This window comes from Lepidochelys kempii, chromosome 1 (genome assembly GCF_965140285.1).
Source record: "Lepidochelys kempii isolate rLepKem1 chromosome 1, rLepKem1.hap1, whole genome shotgun sequence".
NCBI lineage: Eukaryota > Metazoa > Chordata > Testudines > Cheloniidae > Lepidochelys > Lepidochelys kempii.
The window spans coordinates 331,602,331-331,617,465 of NC_136380.1; the positions used below are offsets into that span (position 1 = coordinate 331,602,331).

Here is a 15,135-nt window from a genome sequence, read left to right on the forward strand (position 1 = left end):
AATAAGGAAGTGTCTCTTCACCAACTCCCTCTACAAAACAGAGAACTCTGGACAGACTAACCTAGCCCTCTCCCAAACTCAGATTTGGCACAGGAGTTTGGGGCAAGCCATATAATGGTTTTTGAGTCCAACCAAATACTTTCTCAAATGACCCCACATTTGTTTGAACCAGCTGGAGTTTAGTGGTACAGATGACATTGCATGGGGTCTGCACACTGGAGGGTGGAATTGTCCCCTGTGCAGAAGACTATCACATGGCCAATGCATAACTAGAGTCCCACATAAGATATCAAAATAGTATCTAAATGGTACAGAGGCCTGGTAGTGGCTTTTTTCACCCTGAGAAGGGCAGGGTTAAGTAGAAATACCATAGTTATCACTTATCTAGCTGTTTACATTTACCAAGTACTATGCAAGCATAAATTAAGTCTCTCACCACTATCACAACTGGAAAAATAGATAAATACTAATCCCCCTATTTTACAGGGAGGAAAATGAGACCTAAAGGCTAAGGACTTTCCTATGACTCACTAGTCATGACTACATTTTCAAAAGCTTGTGTGGGCACAAATCCCTGTGTGTGTGTGTGTATTTCAGGATGCAAGAGAGGGAGGGAGGAGTTTCTAAAGGGGGTGGCTGTGCGTGCTTAGGGTGTTTGTGCAATGGAAGATGAACATGGTACAAATAGCTGGCCTATGAGCATGGCCACAGGAGACTTCAAATGACTTTGGAACAGGCACTGTGTCTGTGACTATCCATGAATCTGCATATTTGCTTATTTGCTTGGTTGGATTAAAGCCAGAGTGTCAGTACCTTGCAGAATACAGCCCTAAACTTTATTTTGTTCTTGACTTGGGCACAGGAAAGTAAAATATACACAAAAACATCTGTTTATTTTACCTTAAACACAAATCTTCATCATAAACGGGACCAATACATGAGGCGGCATCACTTGGCAATGCATTTAGATTAAGTGCCCTTAACTGGGAATGTTTATAACATGCTCATTAATCATAAATATACTGTAGCATGGTGCCTATATGTAGACCTGTGCAAATAATGGATTTTTTTGGTTCTCTGGCAATTAAAACATTGTGGTTTGGGGTCAACCTAACAATTTGTTTTGTTTTAAATTTTTGGCAAATCAAAAAAGTCAAGTCAAAATAACTTCATTTTTGGTTGAACTAAACATTTTGTTTTATCTAGAATGAAATGTTTCATTCCAATTTTGACCATTTTAATATACTGCTATTTTTAAAGGAAATTTAAAAACAAAAATAATTCTGAACTGAAAGATCAAAACATTTTTATTTTGAAAATGTCGAACCAATTTGACACTTCTGGAATTTTGGTTTGTTTGTTTTAACCAAACAACTTGGTGAAATTGACACAAATTCACAAAATGTTTCGGTGTCCCAGAATCTACATTTTTGCTTGCTGAAAAGAGCTTGCTTGAAAAATTTTTCTCAGCTCTACCCACATATGTAACCAGAAGGTGGGTCATGATAAAAGTCTGAACCTCCTATCAGCCATGATCTGTCACTTAGCGCTATCTTAAGGAGCGTTCTAGAGGCAAACAACTTGCTCTTTAGTAGTAATTTCATGACCCTCATGGAGGAGGCCTCTCTTCCAGGAGTCATTTACTAGTCTCCATCAGGGATAGGGATATCACTCAAACTCTTCCATCCATTAAGTGGCAGAACTTTAAAAGGATGTTCCTAAGAATCATAGAATATCAGGGTTGGAAGGGACCTCAGGAGGTCATCTAGTCCAACCCCCTGCTCAAAGCAGGACCAATCCTCAATTAAATCATCTCCAGCACGTTTGTACCCATCTAGTTCTAAGAAGACTTTTAGGTATGTGTATATATATCTTGAGACATGAAATTCTGGCAGGCCAGGGATAAATAGATGTCCATGCAGAGCAAATGAGACTTTTGCATCCTCAGATGGGCGCATGCACTTTTGCACATGTCTGTGCACACTTGTGTTTTCAAGAACTCATCAGACAAACCGTATGCACTTAAAGTACAACCACAGAATCACAGAAGTGTAGGACTGGAATGGACCTCAATAGATCATCTAGTCCAGCCACCTGTACTCTAGGCAGGACTGCGTAATAACTAGACTGTTCCTGGCAGGTGTTGGTCTAACCTTGTTCTTAAAAACCTCCAGTGATGGAGATTCCACAGCCTCTCTAGGCAATTTATTCCAGTGCTTAACTACCCTGACAGTTAGGAAGTTTCTCCTAATGTCCAACCTAAACCTCCTTTAATGCAATTTAAGCCCATTGCTTCTTGTCCTATCCTTGGAAGTTAAGGAGAACAATTTTCACCCCCCTCCTTGTAACAAATTTGTATGTACTTGAAAACTGCTATCATGTCCCTCCCTCATTCTTCTCTCCTGGAGACTAAACAAACCCAATTTTTTCAATCTTCCCTCATACGTCATGTTTTCTAGACCTTTAATCATTTTTGTTGCTCTCTTCTGGACTTTCTCCAATGTGTCCACATCTTTCCTAAAATGTGCCTCACAGAACAGGACACAATACTTATAAGGCCTCAGCTGGAGTAGAGCAGAATGAATGCATGAGAATGACTTCTCATGTCTTGCTTACAACACTCCTGCTAATACATCCCAGAATGATGTTCACTTATTTTGCAACAGCGTTACTCTGACTCCTATTTAGCTTGTGATCCACCACAAGCCGCACATTCCTTTCTGCAGTACTCGTTCCAGGGCAGTCATTTCCCATTTTGTATGTGTGCAATTGATTGTTTACTCCTGTGGAGTATTTTAAATTCGTCCCTATTGAATGGTATGCAATGTCTCTCTGTGAGGTGAAGGGCTGAGCTGACAATCTGAACCTTCAATTCCAGATATTTCAAACCTGATGCTCAGGCATCCTGTGGGAGAAGGCAGACAGTCTGGCTGCAATGCTGCAGAGAGTGGCGAGGAACTTTGTGTTAGCATGTGGCAGCTGAAGGGAACTACAGTGAAAGAAAAACTGGCATATAGCTGGCAACATTAGACTGGAATGCACAGCACAAGAAGCTGTTGCCAGAAGCTGTAGGGAACTGGCTTTTGTACAGTTGCTGCCCTGTGCTATGTGATCTTGCTGTTGTCCCTGCCCAAGGTGGCTTGGGATTGTCCTGCTGCAGCTTTTCCAATACCCACTTGAAAGCCTAAGTGCTTATTTGTACAGAAAGGAGAGGCGTGTGTTGGTTGCATGGGCGTAATTACAGGGAGTGATGAATGTAGCATCACAAGCAGGACACACACGGTCCATGTCTGGAAAGGGCTGTTTATAATTCTGCGAGCTCTTCCCTATACACTTTATTATTTTTAAATGCTAAACTTAAAAGAAACCCTTGTTAATTTTTCTATTGAAAACACAGGGGGTGGGGTGCGGGGTGGTGGTGGTGATGTTGGTGTCATGCTTCCAGCTATGCCAAGGGCAGAGGGGATAGAAGTGTCTTGGTCATTCCAAAGGCTGCAAAAGACCCCTGTGTGTTTATCTCTGCCTCATTGCTATTCCCACATCTGCTGAAGCTTGAGCTACTTCACACTTCCTTCCCCCCCCCCGCCCCCCGTGCCCCATCCCATAAACCACTAAAGTCTGCCCTCTCCTGGCAGCTTGGCAGGTGAGTGGCCAGGAAGTGACTGGTTTCAGAGTAACAGCCATGTTAGTCTGTATTCGCAAAAAGAAAAGGAGTACTTGTGGCACCTTAGAGACTAACCAATTTATTTGAGCATAAGCTTTCGTGAGCTACAGCTCACTTCATCGGATGCATACTGTGGAAAGTGTAGAAGATCTTTTATACACACAAAGCATGAAAAAATACCTCCCCCCACCCCACTCTCCTGCTGGCAATAAGCTATTGCTTATGCTCAAATAAATTGGTTAGTCTCTAAGGTGCCACAAGTACTCCTTTTCTTTTCAGGAAGTGACTGACTCTCTGCCTTGCCTATCCAGACTTCCTTGTCTGGGCAGATCTTTCTCACAGTCGAACCCAGTCTTTCCAGTGAGGCTGACTGCAAGGACGTGCTGAACTACCATCGGGGCAGAAAACAAAATCAGTGGATAGGGGAGCAGCAGCAGCCTCTCCTCTCCTTAGGGAGTTAGGGAGGTAAGACCAGGGTTGGGGAGAGATATTAGAAATGGGAAAGAGTTAGACAACCGGGTTTGAGAGACAGGGAGAAGGAGTAGGGAAGGGAGTTAAGGCTGGGTGGAGCAAGAAGGAAGATATGCATGTATGTTTGGGGGAAGGGCAGTGACTGGGACAGGGAGCAGAGTGAATGAGGGGAGAGCTATGAGGCTGCGGGTCTGGGGGGAGGAGAGGACAGGCTACAGGATATGGTGGTGAGGGAGGGAAACAGTAGGAAGGGGAGACATTGGATGAAGGAGTGACTAGGAGGATTTCAGCGTGGGAAGGGGAACTGGGGGGACTGGAGGCTGGGAATCAGGAGGACTCTGTTGGGTGGGAAGAGAGTGAACGGGCGTGCTTCAGGGAAGGAAGAGAGAGGCATGGCAAGAAGCTGAAGGAAGCTACTGGGAGACCAGGTGAGGCTCAGGCAGGGAGCTGACCAACAGGATCCCAAGGAGGCCAGACAATGAACAACGTCAAAGTAAGTAGAGCTGGTTGGAGAATTTCAACACCAGTGAAAATCTCTAGGCAAATGGAACTCAAATTCCGTGAATATTTTTTGTCTCTTTCCTTGCCCCTATCTTCTGACTAGCTCTAAAAGTCAGCGATGAGGGGGAAAGCTCATAGGAAGTGGGATGAGGAACTCATCATGCTCCTGGGAACCTCCTGGGGAAGGAGAAGTTTCCTAGTATAGCTGGGAAGCAGTTTTATTTCCCCTGTTCTCTCCCTGCCTTGGGGCTTGATTATCTCTCTGAGCAAGTTTTATCCTAATGCCAAAAGGCTTGTAGTTTAGGGTCTGCGCAGTCTGCTCGCCATCACGGTCCTGGGGGAGTGGAGTGAGGCAGGTGCCCTAGACCTGGAGTGCCAGTCTGAGACTGGCAGAACGTTGGAGAAGCTCAGTGCTTGTGGTGGAGAGGCCTAGCCAGTGAGTTGGGCCAAAAGAGACAGACAGAATGGATAGCACTGATATATTGGCCTACATTTTCTTTTTCTAGCCAATAAGGTCCCAATCCAAAGCCCACTGAAGACTTCCATTAGCCTGAGTGGGTTTTGGATCAGCCCCTAAGTATAACCCTCCTCTAGGTCCACGTGCATGAGCCCACATTCTCCTAGCGGACCCTTGGCCTATCACTGTATTTTATACATAGCTATAAGAATTCCTGTGGAGCTGTAGAGATTTAGTAGTGATATCTCCCCCCCTCGCTCCAGTGAGTGTTGTGAGGATTAGTTAGGATTAGTTTTTGTTTGCAAAGAGCTTTGGAGATGAAGCACCACATAAGTGTTAAGTATCATTACCAAGGTTTTTTTTCTCAGTTAAACCTGTTCTCCTGGATAGTCCAATATATACCTGATACATTGCTTCTGAGCTCAGTTATTGTACTGGGGGAAGAGATCAGATGCAGGGGCTGGTGTGGAAAGGGTTTCTCTAGGCTGGTGTTTTATGTGAAGGGGAAGTGGAAAAAGGGGTTGTCTTTGGCCACAAGGGCTCTTATGTTTCCATCTCTCATGAGACAGCTTCATCACAAGGGGGTTTAAAAGTTCTCTGCAACTTGCTTTTCTTTCTTTGTGGCTGATGAAAGATCAACAGACTATTAGTGGACTGGCCAGCCTGGGTTGCTGTGTGGTTGCTACAGTAACAGATTTCTCTGTGAATAAGGAGCTAACTTTGCAGGCTCTTCTGCAACGATCCCTTTCTGCTCATGGGGGTATTGAGAGTAGCTGTCTCACTATACAGGTATGTCTGTACCTTAATAAATTAAGTACAGTTTCAGAGCATGCCATTTGTCAGTGTGTCAGTTCCTTTGGGAATAGCTGTCAGTGAACCGTGTTGCCAGAAAATGCATTTCTATATTTAATGGCATCTTCAGCAAAAGTTATTCACATCACGTTTCTTGTCTGTTTAGCTCTCTATGAATTGCACATTTTCTAAGGCAAAGTTTAGGAAATAATAAAACACATTTGTATGTAGTGCTACTTAAATGAGTTACCATATGTGTTAATGAATAATATTTTGCTAATATTACAATTACTAAAGTTTTGTGTATGTATATATAATATACTATATATACACCCCAGAGTACATAAATTATTTTGCTGCATATCATAAGTGTGTGTGCATGTATAGTGTAGTTAGGATTGCCAATGGTCCCATATTACAAAGGACGTCCCTTATTTAAATGGAAAATTGCCTGTCCCATACTAAATTAGTATGGGACACCTTTACCCTGTATTTCAACAGTAGGGGGCCAGTACTTACTGGTACATCTTTCCACTCCCCTCCTAACCCTGGCCCATGAGTGTGGTCCCGTCTGCTTTCCCTGCGCAGCACTGAAGGGCCAATGTCAGGAGGGGAATGGAAAGATGTACCTGCGAGTACTGTCTCCTGACTGGACAGGGCCCTCTGCTGACTCCAGCCCTTGAGTGAAGCCCTGTCTGCTTTCCCTGTGCAGGCTCTGTCTGGTAGGACAAGTGGACAAGGCTGTATGCCCTGGACTGTGCTGAAGGGCCAGGGTCAGAGCTCTGTCTGGCAGGGGAGTCAGTACTCCTAGGGTGTAGCCTCCTTGCTCACAGATTCTCTGCCATCATCCCCAGCAGAGGGGCATAAATGCTGGTTGGTGGAAGCTGCAGCAGTGGGGAGCAAGAAGGGCAGGGAGCCTGGTCTTGGCAGCCGAGACCACCTGAACAGAGCCCTGTCCACTTTCCCTGCCACACAGAACCCGCTCCTCAGTCTATCCTGCAAAGATTTCTTCATCTCTGTACAACAAGATCAGGAGGTGCTGAGTGCTGCAAAAGCATCAAGAAATACCTCTGGCGAATGTAGATGAGTACTAATTATTAAGTGCTAAGCAGAGGTGCTAAAAGAATACAGCATTGGCAACCCTAACTGTAGTGTATACTATAGCTTATTAGTTTATAGTTTATTAGTATATTTAGTTTATTAGTATATATATTATAGTTTATTAGTATATTTGATAAATATGCTTATGTAAACAATTAGTGGGATTTTTTTTTTGATGTACAGGTTCAACCTAGAGAGACTGCTGAATTGGAATTAATTTGCAAACTGGACAACATTAAATTAGGTTTGAATAAAGACTGGGAGTGGATGTGTCATTACACAAAGTAAAACTATTTCCCTATGTTTATTTTCCTCCCCTACTGTTCCTCACACATTCTTGTCAACTGCTGGAAATGGCCCACCTTGATTATCACTACCAAAGGTTTTTTTTCTCTCCTGTTGGTAATAGCTCACCTTAACTGATCACTCTCGTTATAGTGTGTATGGTAACACCCATTGTTTCATGTTCTCTGTGTATATAAAATCTCCCTATTGTATTTTCCACTACATGCATCCAATGAAGTAAGCTGTAGCTCAAGAAAGCTTATGCTCAAATAAATTTGTTAGTCTAAGGTGCCACAAGTACTCCTTTTCTTTTTACAACCAAAAGTGTCATTACAGTTAGCACAATAGGTACCTTAAACTGTGGACAGATAGCTAGATAATGGTTTTCTTCTTTTGTCTCCCTAATTCATCGAGATTGCTAATAGATCACACAATCAGAAAAACATCAAATTCATAATAACTTGGGATGTTTTCATCATCTGATTCCTTTTAACAACCCAGTATTAATTAAGATAATGATTTTGTGCCTGTAAAAATCTTATAACAGCAGTGAATTGTAGTAAACAATGTAAAATAACTATCTCCAGTTATTTTGTTACATTGTTTAAACGTGACTTACAGCACCCTGTCATCATTTTTAGTGCTAGGAATATAGACAGTGGTGTAGGTTTTTCTCTATTCTATTATTACGTTTTGGAACAACCCAAGACATAACTGATAGTTATGATACAGAAATATGTCAATGGTTTGATGTAAAGAGATAGGGACAGTTCCTCAGTTTATGTAAAACACTGTAATTCCAATGACCATAAGAAAGCTACTCTGATAAACTAAGTAAGTATCCAGCTAAGTATCTAGCCCATGTCTTTCACAAAGATCATAGAAGTCAGAGTTATTACACACCTATTAGGTCAGCTGCTCCATCCCTTTACGGTGCAGGGCTGTCCCTGACAGTATATTTCCTTGTGGTCTGTCCTACATAGTTTGAAATGTCTCTTTATCTACAATAATTCTTCACATATTGCTCTTAATCTGTTCTATGCCCTTTGGGACTTCATCTGATGCCAAGACGGTGTTTCACAGGGCAAGGGTTAATTTTATTTATTCTAGTCTTCTTTTCTCTTGTGATTTGGGTTCTTGTACCTTGTTTTGTTTGCAAAAGCAAAGCATTTTCTCAATGGGAAAGCAAAACAAACAGGAAGCTTTCCTTTTTCATTTTTCAGTGTGTGTAAGGAAGAAGATGTTATTGCCTTGTGCAAGGTGGAGATGGGAAAAATCCTCCTTTGCATAATAAAAGGCATTAAGCTGTAGGGCACTGTCTCCTCTTCAAGTACATGGTGACTTGGGCTCTGAAATATCCATGGGAAGAGGACATGGAAGGGGAAAAACTCCATAGCAATCCTGTCACAGACTTTTTTTGGAGTCATATGGGTAGCATTTCAGAGTGATCAGATCCCAGGAAATCTACAGGAGGCCTGGAACCCCAAGCTACCCTGGAGAACCCCTGGCTTCCCACAGGCTTTCTAACAGTGTGGCTTCACTGTTGCCATGACTTCTCTCCAGCTCCTGTCTTCTCTGGGATTCCCCACAAATGAACTTAGCATGGAGGGGTCTTGGGCTATATTAACTCTCCCCATGGCTTTCTATAAGGCTTATACCCAAATGATGTGCTTGGCTATCCTGTCTGTCACCACTTCTCTAGTCACTAGATCACTTTCACATATTTCTTTTTTCGGTGCTGGGGGCTATGTAGCTTATCTAGACCACTATTTGCTTCTTACATTTTTCTGAGCCAGCAAAAGCAGACTGGACTTCCCTCTCCTCTTGAATAGTACAAATTAGAAGCTATGCTAGTGGGCATGGTGGCTTGCCAGAGAATAGTTCCCTGGGGAGAGGGAGGGAACCCAGCCATTAATTCTCTGCAGAGGAGTTAGCAATGGGCAGTTGCAGTGAGGAACCCAGCACAGCATGACTGCGGAGATGACTGTGCCTCCAGAGGAGGAGACCTGAAGGACACATGGAGAGATGCAGCAATAGAAATAATTATTAATAATAATAATAATTAATAATAATACTGTGTGGAAAAGGGAATGTTGCCTTGGCAGCATCATTTATCTCACTTCTCTCAACACGGCAAAATACCTCCAGTTGGATTTGGCTCTATACTTGGGGGCAGATGGAAAGGTATTTGGTGCACCCATGCAGGATGTGAAACTGAGCAACATTGTGGGAGTCAACAGCTGGTGAGGACCCACTGAAAACAAGTCTTATACAGGCCCAGCTCTAGCCCTCTGCCCTTTTAACCCCCAACCCAGGGAAAAAAATCCTTAGCAAATACAGATCACAAAATAGTGTCCCTTTTCATATCTCTCAACCTTAAAACCTGCCACTATGTGACAGAAACAGCTGGACACATGGCAAGTGGTCAAAACACTTGGGTTTTGTTGCATGTTGTGCTGTAATTGGCAGATTATGATGATCTTGAACTATGACACTTGTTGTTCCAGATGTTTTCTCTCTGTGCAAATAAACCAGATTTTTAAAAAGAGAAGTGGGAAATCAGGCATTCCAACATGCACCAGTCACCAGGTTTTTTTTTTAAACAACTGGTTTGTTTGACTCACAGACAAGGTAAATCTACACTGCACACTCCTTATTGCAACATATATACATATGCTGCACGTCACCCTAGGAATGTAGACTGTAAGGCACTGCTTAGGCAAGACGTACCCTGCACGGCTCACTATGTGCCCGAGACATGTCTCCCCCTTCTACACTGCTATTTTTAGCAGTATAGTGCCCCCCTACTGGAGCCTTTCCCCTACTCAGGGAACAGCTGTGGCATGGGGGGGCGGGGTGGGCAGAGGTGAAAGGCTCCTTGCTGCCAGAGCCTTTTTCTGCTGCCTCCCCCCGGCAGAGCTGTTCACTGATGTGTGCTGCGGTTTGCTTTTCACTGAGGCTTACAGATACGCATACCCTACACTCTACCTTTGTGCCGTACAGAGACTTCGCCACAGAGAAAACATCTTGAAACAGAGATTTTATAGTTATAGTTGTCAGTTATTAACAGGAATTGCACTGACATGGTGATGGAAAGAGCCAAGGAACCAGTGTAGAGGAACAGGCTTCCCCACCCCCAGTGGACAGCCTAGTCTATGCGTTTCTCCAGCTCCACACACAACCCAGGGGTTGGCACCATTCTGATGCGTGATGGCCACTTGATAAAAGTACCGTACTTAGTGACGGACATTGGGACGGGGTGGGGGGTGGGGTTTGTCATTCAGTCATTATATTTTTTTGAAAAATTATCATGGACCTCAACATTTTTCCCACTGACACTTATGTCCGTATCTGGACACACTGCTGACCCCTGACACAGCCTGCAGGATCTGTTGTGGGGAGAGGAGGGCAGATCCCTGTTATTCCCTGGGGAAAGGAGTCCAACCATGGCCCCTGAGGAAAACATTTAAAGTCATGGAGTTTCCTGGCCCTGTGTAGGGTCCTGTAGGGCTTTTTGAGACTAACACTGATTTTAAAAAAATTAATTTGTTAGTCTCTAAGGTGCCACAAATCCTCCTTTTCTTTTTGCAGATACAGACTAACATGGCTGCTACTCTGAAAACTGATTTTTTTAAGGGCAGTAGCTAAAGAAAGTTTGTGATACTACTTTGCTTATGTTGCAGTGCACAAGAAAGAGGCTGCAGCCTACAGTGGGAAAGAAAGCACCCAACTTGTTGAACTCTGACACAAAACTGTCCATAGAAATAACAGCCTGCCTCCTGTTCCTATTATTTCAATATAATAAGGGGAAAGGATACAGATAAAGATAAGTAAAGAACACATCAGAGCTCTTCTGACTAATTTGAACTCAAATCAGTGGGGCTGGATGCTGTTCACCCGAAGGAACTGAAGGAATTTGCTGATGAAATCTCAGATTCACTGTCAATAATATTTACAATCTCATGGATGATGGGAGAGGTCCTGGAAGACTGGAGAATGGCTAGTGTACTGGAGAGGGGGTGGGGGGAGGAGCAGCCAGGGAACTATAGACCAGTCAGCCTGACTTCGATACCTGGGAAGCTACTAGAGCAGTGTATAAAACTTGCAATTTGCAAATACCTGGAGGGTTAAGGGGTGATCACTAGAAGCCAGCATGGATTTAGCAAGAAAAAATCCTGCCAAACCACTTGGTTTCCTTTTTTGACAGGGTAACTGGTTTGGTGGGAGTGAGGTGGACATACTATACCTGGACTTCAGCAAGGTTTTTGACACAGTCCCACATGACATTCTGATAAGTAAGCTGGAGAGATGTGGGCTTGACAGAACTAACATTAAGTGGATACAGAATTGGTTAAACAACTGCAAACAGTGAGTAACTGTTAATGGAATGATGTCGGACTGGAGGGAGGTCTCAAGTAGGGTTCCACAGGAATCTGTTTAGGGACCAGTGTTTCACATTCTTATGAATGGCCTGTATGTTGGCATAGAGAGCAGACTGATCAAGTTTGCAGATGGCACAAAGCTAGTGGGGTTGCCAACACTTTGGCAGATGGAGCTAAAATTCAGAGTGATCATAATAAATTGGAGAATTGGGCTGTAGGCAACAAAATGAAATTCAACAAAGACAAATATAAGGTGCTACATGTAGGGAAGAAAATGCACCAGTACAGAATGGGGGAAAACTGGTGTCATAAATATAAAGGGCAGGGTAAACACCTTTAAATCCTTCCTGGCCAGAGGAAAAATCCTCTCACCTGTAAAGGGTTAAGAAGCTAGGATAACCTCGCTGGCACCTGACCAAAATGACCAATGAGGAGACAAGATACTTTCAAAAGCTGGAGGGAGGGAGAAACAAAGAGTTTGTCTGTGTGATGCTTTTGCTGGGGACAGAACAGGAATGGAGTCTTAGAATTTAGTAAGTAATCTAGCTAGATATGTGTTAGATTATGATTTCTTTAAATGGCTGAGAAAATAAGCTGTGCTGAATAGAATGGATATTCCTGTCTGTGTGTCTTTTTGTAACTTAAGGTTTTGCCTAGAGGGATTCTCTATGTTTTGAATCTAATTATCCTGTAAGGTATTTACCATCCTGATTTTACAGAGATGATTCTTTTTACTGTTTCTTCTATTAAAATTCTTCTTGTAAGAACTGAATGCTTTTTTTCATTGTTCTTAAGATCCAAGGGTTTGGATCTGTGGTGACCTATGCAAATTGGTGAGGATTTTTATCAAACCTTCCCCAGGAAGGGGGGTGTAAGGTTTTGGTGAGGATTTTGGGGGGAAAGACCTTTCCAAACAACGCTTTCTCAAAAATAAACCCGGTTAGATGTTTGGTGGTGGCAGTGGAAGTCCAAGGGCAAAAGGTAAAATAGTTTGTACCTTGGGGAAGTTTTAACCTAAGCTGGTAAAAGTAAGCTTAGGAGGTTTTTATGCAGGTCCCCACATCTGTACCCTAGAGTTCAGAATGGGGAAGGAACCTTGACAACTGGCTTAGCAGCAGCACTGCTGACAAGGATCTGGGAGTTGTGGTGGGTCACAGTCTTAACATGAGTCAGCAAAGTGAGATGCTGTTGCAAAAAAAAAAGCAAATGCAATTTTAGATTGCATTAAGAAAGGCACAGCATGCAAGTCACGGGAGGTGAGAGTACCGCTCTACTTGGTGCTGGTTAGGTCTCAACTGGAGTAGTGTGTCCAATTTGGTCACCAGTGTATAGAGAGGATATAGAGAAACTGGAAAGGATCCAGAGGCGAGCGACAAAATGATCAAAGGGGTGTAATGCAAGCCATATGAGCAAAGGCTGAAGGAATAGGCTATGTTTAATTTGGAAAAGAGGCGATTAAGAGTGTTTGTAATAGTAGTCTTCAGATACTGGAAAGGCTGCCATAAAAAAGATGGAGAAAAGTTGTTCTCTTTTGCCACAGAGTGCAGGACAAGAAGCAATGGATTCAAATTACAGCATAGCAGATTTAGATTGAATCTCAGGAAAGAAAACTTCCTAACCATAAGAAGAGTAGGACAATGGAACAGACTGCCTAGGGAGGTTGTGGAAGCTCCTTCAATGAAGGCTTTCAAAAAGAGGCTGGATAGCCATCTGTCTTGGATGATTTAGACACAACAAATCCTGCATCTTGGCAGGGGGTTAGACTAGATGACCCTTGTGGTTCCTTCTAACCCTATGGTTCTATTATTCTAATTCCACCCGTGACAGTAACACGTGTGATTAAATTTGGGTTATAACTTGTCTGGCATTATGACAGCCCAATGCCTGTAATAAAAATACAGTGTTTGTATAACAAAACAATGACATCCTAAGATTGTTTTAAAAAATGATGAGTATGCATATACTTTATTTATTATTATGTATTTATTATAAGAAGTATGGAATTTATTATTCTTATTACTCAACTCCATTCTTTTAATCTGGCAAATGGGACAGGATGCAGAACAGATTACAGGCAACTAAATAAGTGAGTTCCCCTTTATCTCCCTGACCCCTGCCTTACTTGGATCAGAACTTGACAAAAAATACAGCTGCTGAGTATTTTACCACCCGATATAGGTAATGGGTTTCAGTCAGACTGTAAAAATAGATCCCATACAGCAATACTACATCACTTTTCCTGCTAGCAAATGATAATATTCAGGGAGGTGACATATTCTGGAATATATAAACCCTCCCACAAGTTTGTGTTTTCAGTGCGGGGATTTAGATGCTTATGTCCTGGTAACACTGAAAGTCATATGCTGAATCCTGGTGTATTTAGCTGAAAATCAACTCACTCTTTTTCAAGGTAAGTCATATGATGGAAATGTAATAATGAGAGGAATCTCCACCTATACAGTCCTTGGTTTAGTGAGAGAAGAGATCCCCAGGATATTTACTTGTAACTTGGGGGGGGAGGGGGAAGAGCAGATTTTGAAAAGTTCTACTTATTTAAATCACATTGTCCAATTAATCGTCTATTAAAACAAAAAATTTTCTTCCCCGTTACTAGTAACATATATTCAAGGTTGGCAACTTTCCTCATTTTATTGCAAGTGTTGTGATATTTGGTGATTTTATTAAAGCTCCGGTTCCTTGTCAAGTGAATATGTAGGAATCACAGCTTTCATTTTTTTAACTAAAAGTAACATTGTAGCCCTCAGTTGTGGAAAAAGCTTGAAAACATGACTTTAATGCACACCAAAGGATCAAAAAACAGAAGGCAAATGAAAATAGCTTCTAAAGTAATTTTTTTAACCATCATGATTTTTAAGACATGACTCATAATTTTTGAATACATGAGGTTGTCAGAACTGTTTATTATTAACACTGAGATGTTTCAGAATCCATTTCACTTTTCACTATTATGCTATTTGTTTCCCATTTGTATTTCCCTCTGCTGGGACAATGACCATACAGCAGTGGTCCCCAAACCTTTTAACTCACGCTTACCCTTACCCTCCTTACCTCCTTACCCCTGACCGCTCCCCCACACCCACCGGGACCGGGAGTGGGGCCGCAGTTCCAGGAGGGGGGGATGTGGATGGGGCAAGAGGGCCAAGGCTGCGGCCACAGCTGGGGGTGGGGGCGGGAGCGGAGCCTCGGCTGTGGCCGGGGGCCCAGTGCGTGCGGGGCCGGGGCCAGGAGTGGAACTTGGTGATGTTCCCTCCCTGCCCCCCGCATAGGGGCTGGTCTGGGCCCCAGCCATGCCTCCTGATTGTTTCTCCATGTCCCCCTGTGGGGCATGCCCAACAGTTGGGGACCTCTGACATAAAGGATGTCAGTTTTGCTTTCAGGAACATAGGGCTCCAGTGTCTGGGTTGCTAAAAATTGTAAGGCAGTGCTTATTTGTTTAAAAACAACTGTCTGAGAGAATGCAA

The 15,135-nt window shown here is 43.0% G+C and overlaps 1 protein-coding gene across 5 annotated transcripts in view; it reads left to right on the forward strand.

Annotated features, from left to right (window-relative positions):
* CD36 (CD36 molecule (CD36 blood group)) overlaps nucleotides 1-15,135 on the forward strand; it is a 72,882-nt gene that overhangs the window by 16,124 nt on the left and 41,623 nt on the right. For 2 of the 5 annotated variants that reach the window (XM_073328620.2, XM_073328622.2), the window contains exon 1: nucleotides 13,889-14,063. The exons of the other annotated variants lie outside the window; for them this stretch is intronic. The gene's annotated coding sequence lies outside the window, so the exon portion shown is untranslated. Of the gene's footprint in view, nucleotides 1-13,888; nucleotides 14,064-15,135 lie in introns of those variants that run through there. 5 annotated transcript variants of the gene reach the window in all.